This window comes from Zalophus californianus, chromosome 10, assembly GCF_009762305.2.
Source record: "Zalophus californianus isolate mZalCal1 chromosome 10, mZalCal1.pri.v2, whole genome shotgun sequence".
Taxonomy (NCBI): domain Eukaryota; kingdom Metazoa; phylum Chordata; class Mammalia; order Carnivora; family Otariidae; genus Zalophus; species Zalophus californianus.
Genome location: NC_045604.1, coordinates 42,012,566 through 42,025,189, shown reverse-complemented (window position 1 = coordinate 42,025,189; position 12,624 = coordinate 42,012,566). Strand labels below are relative to the sequence as shown.

At 54.0% G+C, this 12,624-nt stretch overlaps 1 long non-coding RNA gene across 1 annotated transcript; it reads left to right on the top strand.

Annotated features, from left to right (window-relative positions):
* Positions 1–3,955: 3,955 nt before the first annotated feature.
* Positions 3,956–12,013, top strand: LOC113931763. The gene is made up of 3 exons (XR_003522859.1): positions 3,956–4,048; positions 4,801–4,855; positions 11,759–12,013. It is a non-coding gene; the product is annotated as an uncharacterized LOC113931763 (long non-coding RNA).
* Positions 12,014–12,624: the final 611 nt, after the last annotated feature.

Genomic DNA, 12,624 nt, shown 5'->3' with positions numbered 1-12,624 from the left:
TTGACCAGCCTGGCTCGCCACAGGGTGTATCATCCTTTTTCCTCCTGTGTGTAGAGCCTCGTGCTTGCTGAGCACAGGGAAGGAGTCCAGAAATGCTGAATAAACGTTGAACGAGTCGTCCTACGGGAGCCCCAGAAGCCTGCGCCAGTCACCCAAGTGGGGGTGATGAGATGGAAAAGAGGTGAGGAAGGGAGAAGGGGAGAAGGGCAGAGTGGAGGGAGCACGTGGGTGGCTTATGGCAGAAATGCCCCTGACCAGAGGGACAGACCCCCAAGAAAGAGCAAAGCGCCCACCTCCCCCTCCTTCCTGACAAACACGGTATCCCCGAACTCACTCGATCATTGCTTCGTTCGTTGCAGCAATCCTGTGCTGAGCCCCACCAGCGCCAAGCACTCTGCTGGAGCCCAGAGACACAGGTGGGGGGGGCAGGGCCTCCGTCAGTGCTCCCAGGAGGCCTCCGCGGGCCCAGCTGTTTCTGCGTCTCACCATACTGATTATGGACCCTCTGTGCCCGATGCTGGCATACTGAATCACAGCGATGTCAGCCTTCGGGCCACCTTGTGACAATCCGACCGTCAGGCTTGTTCTTCAGGAGACACACGGTGAGATGTGATGCAAATACGCAAGGAAGATCAGGAGGTGGAGATGTGGTACCCTGGGCATCACTGATCCTCTCATCCCTGGCCCCGAACCCCTGTCCCCTCCCCTCGTAAAGTCCTGATAGGCCCCAAAATGACCAAAAGAGAATCCCCCACACTGGGAAAACCTGCCTCCAAAAAGGAGGGGACACAGGAGGCCAGGGAAATAGCAGAGGAATTTGCCTGGATGTGAACCCCAAGTGTGGCAGGCAACTGCTGAGTGGACTATGACCGTGGCTTCTAGAATCTCTGTGCCCCAGTCTCAGCATTGCTAATGACATGACATGACATACGCAAAGCCTCAGCACGGTCCACCGTCGGCTTCAACAAATGCTGACTCTCTCCCCTCGAATAATGAACTATACTACGATATCTCCATACAGCCTTATAAAAGTTATTTTTGTAATTGGGTATGTTGCAGGGTCTCCCCCACTCAAAAAACCATTGTCTAAGGCTGTTCTTTTGTCAATGATCACTGGAGTTGGTCAAGCACTTCTGCTCAGCGGAGACACAGGCTCCTTTCTGGGGACAGGTGACACAAGGCCAACAACCTCCACCTGGGGTCTGGAAATGCTAGAAAAAAGAAGGGAAGCCTGGGTTTGGTTGGAAGACATAAACGGGAGCCCAGGGAAGTGGAGGGAGGCGGCTGAGGCGAAGGGCGAGGCAGAAAGGAAGACGGGCTTGAATGAGAGAGGTGGGCAGGAAGCATGGGACACCCCAGGGACCCACACACAGGCCCTGTGCTGGGGGCCAGCAGCAAGCGAGCAGAGTGAGGCAGAGAGCTACAACCAATAATCAGTAATACCCAAAAGAGCCTTTTATTCCAAATAACGAGCTTACGTTTATCCGGGAGGTTAGAGAGAGGCGCCCTCCAGCAGAAGTTTGGGTGGGAGTGGGTGGAGAAGCCTCCAGGCAAGGCCACTGTGATGACCAGGCAGATAAATTATTAGAGACTGCATTAAGACCGTGATCCAGGATCAGAAAAGAGGAAATGGATCCAAGCGATGTGTGGCTGGTAGGACCGGCAGATGGAGAAAGTAGGGGTGAGCAAAAAGGGAGGCATCGAAGAGAACTTCCACATTTGGGCAGCTAGACGAATGGCCCTGGACTGGGAACCCGGAAGGAGTCAATCCTAGTGAACTTGGTTTTGGATAAACTGACTTTTGAAACAGCTGAAGGACGCCAAGAGTCTGGTGGTGCTTGCAAGCAGCCCAGAGCTCAGTGCTGAGTCCGGTGAGTTGTCCCCATGGACTCCCTGGCTTTCAAGGTTCTGCTTCCTCCTCTGTCCAGTGAGGCTGACACCTACATCATAGAGTTATGGAGAGACGATACACTACACAGGACGGCCGTGCGAGAGCCCCCAGCCCTGTAGCTGGCACGTGGCGGGAATTCCGTATTTATTGAACCTGAAGGTGATCATGACCATCAATGGTTGCTTTGTTGGAATACCATCACCGCGAGTGTCTGGACAGCCTGTTCTTTTCGTCATGGTCTCTTCGGGGCACTTTCGGCTAGCGGGGAGGGGGGGAGGACCGTGGTCAAGGTTGCCAGGAGACCAGCCACTGAGGAGGGAGCTCTTCGTGTCCACCTCCTCAGCTCCCACGCCAGGCTTGTACCTGGCCTCCTCCCCAGCCTCCCTGCCTCAGCGGGATTCCAGAGACGAGGAGGTGCTCTCCCGCCTGACTCAGGCAAACTGAGTGCTGGTTTCTGACATGCAGGCCCTGAGGCAAGTCTTGCTCTGGGAAGATAAACAGGTTTTTATGACCTCCACCTTAGGACAAAGCCTCAACCTCTGGCTGCTGTGAGAGGCACATTCCCAGGACGAGAAATGACCTCCAGCTGCAGGAGAGCCTGTGACGCCTCCCTGGCTAGACTGTGAGCTCCCTGAAGGTAGGAACCCAGGTCCCTTGGCTCCCCGTCTCCTCCTGGCACCTAAACACCATGCACATCTGGGTACATGGTCAAGGAAGGTTTCTTCAATTTTAATTCCTCTGTTTCTGGTTTGGAGCCAGGGTCTTCTGCCTGAGGTAAGCTGTTAGACACACTCCTCAAAACTCAACAGAGAGATGTCATTCATGCCTGGTCAAGGTCAACAGGGTCCAGAACCAACAGTCCCTGCCATTTCCTCCTCCCCCTTCCCAACTCTGCCCCTCCTGAGGGGCCTTGGAGTAGATTCCCAAGTCATGCCTGAGACAATGCATTAGGTCCTGCAGTTCACCTGCCCCCAAATTACATCACCTGGAGCAGGAAGTTGAGGCAGCTCCAAGAACTTTCTCCTCCCTCTCCTCCCCCGTGGTCTCAAACACTGGTCTATGGAGTACTGGAGTAGAGCCCAAGACACTAGGGCCTGCTCCCTGATACTCCCATGGGGGCTGGCCACTGAAAACAAGCCAATGAACACAAACCCACCTTCCTCCCCTACATCTTCTCTGCGCCGGGTCACCCCTGCACCCTCTCGGGCCAGTATAAGGCAGACAACCATGGGCTGCTTCTCACTCCAACTAGCTAGGGCCATAACACATGCTAAACTCAGCCCCATAACCGCAGTTCTGGTGTTTCAGGAAAAGGGTTGCTCCCAGAGCGCCTGGGTGGCTCAGTTGGTTAAGCGACTGCCTTCGGCTCAGGTCATGATCCTGGAGTCCCGGGATCGAGTCCCACATCAGGCTCCCTCCTCGGTAGGGAGTCTGCTTCTCCCTCTGACCCTCTTCCCTCTCGTGCTACCTCTCATTCTCTCTCTCTCTCAAATAAATAACTAAAATCTTTAAAAAAAAAAAGAAAAGGGTTGCTCCCAGAACAGCCTCCCCTCCCTGTGATTCCCCCCCACCCACCCCAGGCTGGCTGGGCAATCTCACTCAGCCCAGCTTATCCTTGCATTTGGACTAGCCTCTGACCCCCCAGGTGAGCAATCAGTGATCCAAGGTCTTCACTTGGTGAATAATCCATTGAGATTCCAGAGGTTTGGGAGACCTGGAGATTTTCCTAAATGGGATTCCCCCCTCCACCCCACTTCCAGCACAGACTTCTAGTTGCCTAGCAACTGGAGGAGGTGATCTGGGAAATCTGGAGCTTACTCCACGGCCCCCTGTGCTGTGATGAGCTCGGTGTGGCCCACCTAGGGGAGGGAATGCGCTGCAGCTGATAATTATCAGGGGTAACAACCATAATCCCAGACCTGCTATTATTACTGTGTTTACCAAGGAGCAATTGCTACAGAAGCTTGCACCACTGGCCTTTCCCAGGCCCTCACCCTTCCCGCCCTGTGCTGACTAAGGGAGTAGAAATAGCCTCAGGCTGTTCCCAGGAGTAGAAGCCACAGCCTCAGAGTGCCCCAGGGCGTTCTGACACCGGTTCTGCCACTTAAGCTGCTCCCCAAAGCTGTGAGTGGCCCCCAAAGAAGCCGGAGGAAGGATGTGAGTGAGGTTCTGGGCACACACCCTTGACCTGCGTGGGGGCAGCGAGCACCCAGAGCCAAGAGAACCAGGGATGATGTTTGGGATACAGGAGGGCTGGTCTTGTTAAGGGAATGCTGGGCTCTTTTTCTTTCCTGAAGCCAGGGGTCTGCTCTCTGCCTTCCTTTCTGAGTGGCCCACTCAAGGCCAGCTAAGGATGAGGAAGAGATGTGGAGTTGAGAATGTTAAGCCCGCCCTCCAGCCCCCATCCGCTGCCCCTTCTTGTCTCCATGTCTCCTCCAGCTTTGACAGTTGGGGTGGGAAAGAGTAAAAGCGAATTCCATCCATGTCGTGAGGCCAGTGAGGAAGGAGGACAGAAGTCTATAAAGCCAGCCCACTTGCTTCTCTCTCGGGCACTCCCTTGTTTTGTTTATGAGCTGTCAACCTAAGCTTCGTGGCTGAAAAAAACACCCTGACTTTCAGCAAATTTTCTGAGAATGACCTGTCACCCTTCCAGAAAGCCTTCCAACTCTTCCTTCTGTCTGCATCCTCTACCCCCTTGGTCCTCAGTCCTGGCTCTAGCGATCGTAGCCTAATGTGCCCCACCCCTTTCCTTTGGCCTCTTTCCCTCCACGAGGCAAAGGCCAGAACATCGTGGAGCCTGCCTGGGAATGAAGACAATGAGGACCAACAAATCAAAGTCCTGGAATCTTAGACTGTTAAATTTTGGCATGACATTAGATATAATCTAACCTAATGTTCCCATTTTACAGATGAGGAAACTGACACCCAGGGAGGGAACGTGGCTGACCCAGGGACACACTGCTGGTGAGTGGTCATACTGAAGCTGGAGTCCAGACTTCCAGACTTCTACTCCATTGTTCTTTCCAGCACACCCACCTGCCCCTCAGTTCTGTTTGCACTTGGGGTTCAGATCTCAGAAAGCTAGTTTAAAGATATTACTTATTTTTTTGAGGGGGAGGGGCAGAGGGAGAGGGAGACACAGGCTCCCCGCTGAGCAGGGAGCCCGATGCGGACTCGATCCCAGGACCCCGGGATCATGACCTGAGCTGAAGGCAGATGCTTCACCAACTGAGCCACCCCAGCACCCAGAAACATAGATTTTTAAAAAACAAAAACCTAGCATTGTAGGGTTAGATACCAAACATTTTGAACTTATCAAAAAATTTTACAAGGGTTTTATTCTGTCCTCAAAGCATTATTTTCAGGTAAATGAAGTTGATAATGTTACTCTCATTGTATGGATGAGAATGTAGTTTGTATAGAGTTTCCCAAAACTGAGGCCAGAAAGAGTTGCCCTGAGTCACAACAGAGATGTGTCAAAGTGGGCAGAAGAGTGCCTGTGTCCTGACTCTTTATCCAGTGCTCATTCCACTGTACTCCATGTGTCCGTAAATAAGGCACTGTCACCCGACTAATCAAAGTAACCAGATGAAACTGTCACAGGGGCCCCTTCCAGGGAAGACTGACCACACAGCTAGAACCACCACCGCATTCTAATTCTGAGCTAACGTGCTCCCTCCTGCAAGTCACTGGTTCCCTGAACTTCGTCCTGGAGGAGAAGCCCTTTTCCCCTCTCCCCCCCCCCACCCTTCTTTGAGCCAAGCCCTCGGGAGAAGAGCACGTCCACTGTGATTCCCAGGCCCGGTGGAGAAACGGTGGTGAGAAGTGCCCGCTCAGCACTCCTGGATACCTCCGAGGCTGCTGTCAGTGGGCGGTGGCCTCCAGCACCTTCTGCTAGCTTGGGGGGATGCTCGCCAGGAAGCCCAGCTTGTTGGGGCAGTTACCTGCCCCTGCCTCAGCCTCCTTGCTCAGGACAAGCGTTTCTCTGCTCAGACTCTTGCAGGTATGGTGATAAAGCAGGGGTGCTCAAACTTCAGAAGCCATCTCAGGGGGCACCTGGGTGGCTCAGTTGTTAAGCGTCTGCCTTCGGCTCAGGTCATGGTCCCGGGGTGCTGGGATCGAGCCCCGCATCGGGCTCCCTGCTCAGCGGGGAGCCTGCTTCTCCCACTCCCGCTGCTTCTGTTCCCTCTCTCGCTGTATCTCTCACCGTCAAATAAATAAATAAAATCTTAAAAAAAAAAAAAAAAAGAACACATCTCAGGATGGGGCAGATAAGCACAGATTGCTGAGCCCGCTCCTGAGCGTTTCTGATTCGGCAGGTCTGGGCTGAGCCTGGGAATCTGCATTTCAAGTTCCCAAGTACCGCTGCTGCTGCTGGTCCAGAAGTCACACTTTGAGAACCACTGTGATAAAGGACACGGCTCAGGCAATCGGTGGTCACCTGCCCAGGGCTGGGGTGTGGGGAGGGTCCAAGAGCGTGGGAAGGAGGGTTGGGGCTGGGAAGGAGTCTGACCAAAGACCAGCCCCGGGGACTGAAGTTGAGCATGAGCAAGTGGCGTACGCATGTGTGGCTATTTAGATGCTCATCCCCAGATGCATGTAGCAATGTGGGATGGGAGGCTGAGAAGAAAGGCTCTGGCAACTCAGTGGATGATTCTCTCACTGCTTTTGCTGCCGCTCTCCCCTCCACGCTCAGCTGCTGCCCTCCAGAGAAAGTTCCCTGAGCTTTGGCCCGCTGCTGCCTCACAGGCAGTATGGGGGAGGGGGGAAGGGGGCAAAGCCACGGGTCTCTAGGTGTACCTGTCTTGGCAGCACAGAGACCTCAGGGCAGGACACAGGGAGTCGCTCAGAGAGTGGTGACTGCTGACTTGCTGGCCAGATGGGAACAGGACCCAGCCGGACCACTGAAGAGGGAGGTGCCTGGTAGTGACAGGGAGAAGGCAGAGGCAGCACAGCCCAGCCCCTGCTGCTGTCCACTAGGAACTGCCCCCTCCCCTCCTGGCCTCCTTCAGCGGGCCCAGCCAGGGCCAGACGTCTGCCATGTTTCTACGAGGGCAGGAATCTACCCCCTTGGGAGGTGGAGGCGGGCAGGGGCGCTCTGGGAGAAGGGGCCACATCTGTGGTGGGCTTCAGACTTTGATCCTGGCCCCAACTTCCTGTCTCCCCTGTTCTCTGGGGGCCAGGAGGCCGGGAGAAGAGAGGAAAAACAGTCCCTCTGCAAATGGGTGAACGTGGGTGCTCAGAGCATAAGACTGCCAGGGACAGTGGAAAGCAGGGGCCTTACAGCTCAAAGAAGTAATCACTAGATGCCAAGAAGACTGACCTAGCCCTCCTGAGTCATTTCCCAAAGAGCTTCCCAGTCACCAATGGGCTTACTGTGCCCAGAACCTGCCTTATCTGTAGGTTGAGGAGGCATATAGTATCTAATTTAAGGGGGAGCCAGGCAGATGACATCCCCCCAGATCTCTCTCCCATCACCAACAATAAGCCAGAAATCCGTTTTCTTTGCTTTGGGACTTAAAGCTGTTTTGGAGGGGGGGCATGGGGGGGATGGGGCCAGGAACATAAAAACTCTGGGATTCTTCTTGGCAGCAAAAGGATGCCACGTGGGAGAAGATGTGGGGTGGACAGGAAAACCAGTGGGGGGCAGAAAGAGAACTTGACCCCACCCCACCCTGCCCCCCACAGGGAGGCCCTGCACATGTGGCCTCATACTCGTGCCAGACGAGCATCTCAGACATGCCCCCCCCCACCGCCCAGGCCCTGTGAGCAATGTGTTTGGCCTTCTCCCCGCCTCCACACCCTCGCCTCTTCCCGCCTCCCACCTGTCAGGCGTGTTGCAAGACTGCCTTGACCAATGTTTACATAATGCTCCAAAGGAGAATGAACTGGTTGCCAAATGCCTGAGTCATCTGGTGCACCCTTTGGTCCTCTGGTGTGGCCTTCCCACCGGAGTGAGGGTCACACTCCGCAACAGTTCTTCACAAGGCCTCACCAACTAGGAGGCCCAGCAGGCTTCCTAGACCTGCCTTTTTACAAAGACAGGCGGTAGGAAGAGAAAGAAACTATTAGTGAGTCCCTAATATATGAGGGACTGAAGCAGACACTCTCACATATATCACATTATCAAATGTCACAAACCTGGTGTGGCTTTATGATACCCATTTCCCAGCTGAGGCAACAGAAGCAGACAGGTCAAATGGTTTGACCCAAAGACAGAGCTAGTTAGTAGCAGGAGCCAGGAGTGGAACCTGGTCGTCTTTACCTGGGTTCCCTAAAAAGCAGAGCCTGAGGAGTGCCTGGCTGGCTTAGTCGCTAGAGCGTGCGACTCTTGATCTCAGGGTCATGAGTTCAAGCCCCACATTGGGGGTGGAGTTTACCTAAAAAAAAAATTCTTTTTTAAAAAAAGAAAATGGCAGAGCCTGAGACAGAGGCTTATATGTGAGTAGTGCACCTGGGTATGTGACCCTGGAAGGCAGAAACAGGGAAGGAGAGGGAGCCTACACAGTGGGGAACAATGAAGCTGTCCATAAGGGCCAGCTGTTTGACCCATCCTGTGGGGCCATCTGAGGATACTCTGAAACATCGCAGGATCAGGGGCGCCTGGGGGGCTCAGATGGTTAAGCGGCTGCCTTCGGCTCAGGTCCTGATCCCGGGTCCTGGGATCCAGCCCTGCGTTGTCATTGTCCGGCTCCCAGCTCAGCGGGGAGCCTCCTCCTCCCTCTCCCTCTGCTCCCTGGCTCCTGCTCTCTCTATCTCGAATAAATAAATAAAATCTTAAAAAAAAAAAAAAAAGAAAGAAACGTCACAAGATCATTCACGACGAAGAAAGGGAGAAAGCATTTAGGCGCTGGCCGCAGTTGCCCATGTCAGTCCCTCTGTATTGCTGACTTGCCCACACCAGCCCAGAGGTGGCCAGGGCAGCAGACACTGGAAGCGGAGTCCAGGCAGCAAAGACCTGACGTGGTGCCTACGGGCGGTGCTCTGGACACGCGTCCCTCCACGGCCCCACACCACCGTCCCAGGTATAATAAGTAACTTATACACCATCCCTGGGGCACTCGGGGGAAGGGCCAACATGTGGACCACAGCGCGTGACTTCCAACCATTCATTCAACAGATATTTTTACAGGCCCACTATGTGCTAGACACTGGGGGTTAGCAGTGAACAAGAAAGGCAAGATCCTTGCTCTTATGGGGCTTAAATTCTGAAGCGGGGGTGGGTGGGAGGAAATACAGTTAGCCACTAAACAAATAAACCAGGGCCGATTGTGTATCAGGTACTGTGCTGAGCACCGGGAAAGCCCGGAAGGCAAGCTCTTTTTGTCAGGGAGACCCAGGAGCAAAGTACCGCAACCGAATACGAATCCGGTAACTGCTGTGATTTGGGTACGCATACTCTCCTGCAGAACACGGAGGGGGCATTTTACTCCAGACTGGGGAGGGGAGGGCATCGGGAAAGGTGCTCTGGAAAAGATGAGACACAGGCTCTTTCGAAGGCATCTCGGGAGTGGGGGAAGGGAAAGGTGCTCCAGGGAGAGGGTGAAGACAGGAATGAGAGTGCGCCACGCTCAGGAGAACTATGAATCCATCAGTGTGACTAGAGGGTGCTATCTACACAGCGTGGTGTCAACAGATGAGGCAGGAAATGTACCACAAAGACTTGAGTACCTAACACTGAAGCATTTGGATTTAATTCTGAAAGGGAAAGCAAGCCTCTATTTGTCCCCTAAGCCTGATTAGCTCTTGAAAGTCTCAGTCAATACCAAAGACAAAACCAAACCGTCAACACAGAGACAGGTGGAATGGCCTTGGAGTCTCAGAATGGCTGGATGTGAGCTGCCTGGCTTACATGGCAACAGCTCAGCTCTTGACCCTGGATGAAGCACAGCGGCCTCACGCCTGACCACTCTGTCCAGTGCCCCAGCCTCGAGGTCAGGTCCTCTGAAGCTGCAGAGGCCACCCTCTACCCAGCTTTTTCCGCTTCCAACTCAGCCCCGCCCCAGCCCCAGCCTCGCCTCTGGCAGGTGGAATTCCAGGGGTGTGTGACATTGAGGACCCTGAGTTTAGGTGAGGTGCCTCTGGCCCTCCTTTGGTTTGCATGAAATACTTACCAGGGCTTTCCAGCTGAACGCCACCACTGAGAGCTAAAACCAGAAAAGCAACCAGCATCTGGCCGCATCCCTCGCAGAGGCTCATCACATCCATCATCCGAGCAGGAGAAGAGCTTCCTGCAGCCCACAATTGCATCCCGCAATCCCCCTGCAGAGCCCTTGTCAAACTGAGCCTCTGGCTTCCGTTCATTCTTCAAAGCAGAGAACCCTGCGATGATCTGAATGCAGACATGAGCAAAACTCCCAGCGGCAGCCTTTCTGTCCTCAAATTCAGAACAGAGAAAATGAAATCCCGTTTCAGCACCCTCCCATCCCAGAGAGGTTCTGAGATGTCCCAGGCCTCAGCCTCAGCCTCCTTCAGCTCCCAGGGATGACGTGAAGACAGTAAAAAAAGGCTCCAAATCTAGCCCTGGTGTTTGGATTCTTCTCCCCTGACTTGTCCCTACCAACGGCAAAATTCCCTGGTCCCTGATCCCCTTCCTTCAGGGCCCTGGTCTGCACTGGGTGGCCCTTTCCCGTGCCTGCCAGTCTACTCCTTACAGCAGATGGTGACCCACAGCTACCTCATCCCCACACAGACAGCGTTTGTCCCAATGGAAGCTGCAGGCTTGAAGGAGTCGTGCTTCTGGCGGAGAGGGTGTCCTTCCCCTCCCCTCCCTGCAACGCCCCTCAAGTCACACAGTCAGGTCCTTCCGGACCTACAAGACACGGCCTCCCTGGGGCGCCTGGGTGGCTCAGTCGTTAAGCATCTGCCTTCAGCTCAGGTCATCATCTCAGGGTCCTGGGATCGAGCCCCGCATTGAGCTCCCTGCTCTGCAGGAGGCCTGCTTCTCCCTCTGCCACTCCCCCTGCTTGTGTTCTCTCTCTCGTTCTCCCTCTGTCAAATAAATAAAATCTTAAAAAAAAAAAAAAAAAAGACACGGCCCCCCTGAGCGACATTCTGGGCACAAGAGTCTCTTGAGTGTCCACAGTTGTGGAAGGGGGAGGCTATTCCAGGACACACACAAACCTAAACCAACAAAGCAGAGGTTTCCATCCCCAAGGATGCCAAGAACTCTAATTGAACGGACTCCCAGTTGCTCCCCTGAACAGAGAAGCAAATTAGAATCCTTGTGACCCCTCCCTTCCTCCATCCACCATCCTGCAGTGCGACCTCCACCCCACCCTGCCACTCTCCCTGGCTTCGGGGTTCTGAGAGTCCTACAGATACAGAGACTCTGCTGGGGGCCAGCGTGGGGTGGGGGTTGCCGCTGAGCCCAGGCCAGGGAAGAAGTTCTTGGGACTTAGCAGACTCCCCCTGCCAAAGATGGGAAAGAAGGATGGGCCCGTGAGCTGATTCCAGGCTGCCCTGGTGCTGGGATAGCATCATCCACAACAGCCCTGGCAAGCCCCCACCTGTTCCATCCCCAGACTCCTGGTCGGAGCCAACCAAACAGATCTGTCTCTACAAGGCTGGGACCTCTAACTGACACACCTCATCTTTTAAAAAAGACCAAGAGAGATTAAACCTCGCAGGCTCTTCTTGGATCTCAGTGACAGATTTTTCTGATTCACCTCATTACCTCCTCCTACAGGGGCCCATTCATTTCCACCTCATCTTCCTCCCGGTTCTCATTCCTGTCCCCAGCCTAGCGTATCCTGACAGGTGGGCTCCATCCTCACTCTCTGCTTTCACCCTTACAGACACTGCCCTGCTCCCTCAGCACTTCTCTCTGGATTAATAAGGTTTCTCTTTTCTGCCCCTCTCCTACAGACCAAAGCCCCAGAAATCTTTCAATCCAGCGTCTCAAGAAGAAACAAACCACCGGGCAATGTTGTAAGAGGATGCTGACCTGAGACGTAATGGGGGACAGGACCTCTCACTCTGGCCTGGAACTCTTCCTGCCTCGGTTTGCTTTGCGTGCTGGTGGTCTCCACAAAGATCTTAAACCCCACGATTCACATCTCTGAATCTCCCACAGCATCTAGCAGAGCACCAGTGTATTTATCGAAGTACATGCTTGATAAAATAACGGATGAATAGAATCCCTATAAAGCTTGAGTCATTTATTGAACACTGCCTGGATCGTGAGTATATCCCAAAATTGCAAGCTCTCGGGGTTAGAAGGGACTGTGAGGTCATCAGTTCACCCCCCACCCCAGCACAGGAGCAGGTACTGCACAATTTCTGACTGATGGACCTCTAGCCTGGACTCCCTGACCATCTCCACGACCACGAATGCCTAAGGAAGCCCGGCCCCGGTCACAGTTGAGGTCTCTGGTTAGAAGATCCTTTCTACTAGTTGCCAGAAATCTCCCCTCCCCACCGCTGCACCCCCATCCCCCTCCACACAATGACCACAAGACTGTAGAGCTTGTTCTCTGGGAGAGGGTCAGTTCCCTGAGGCACTAACTCAGTGCCCCAAGTAAGCACCCAGGGCAAATTGGCTTGCTAATGGATGGTGGTAGCAAATTCCCTCTAGAGAACCGGGTGACTAAGAGGGAAGGAAAAGAAGCCAAGCCCCACAGCTCTGCCCACACTTGTCCCAAGTCCGCAGAGCCAGGTTCTCCAGCCCTTCAAACCTTCTTCCACCAATGAGACAGCAACTTCAAATCCAAAGAAACACAAAAGGATCCTGG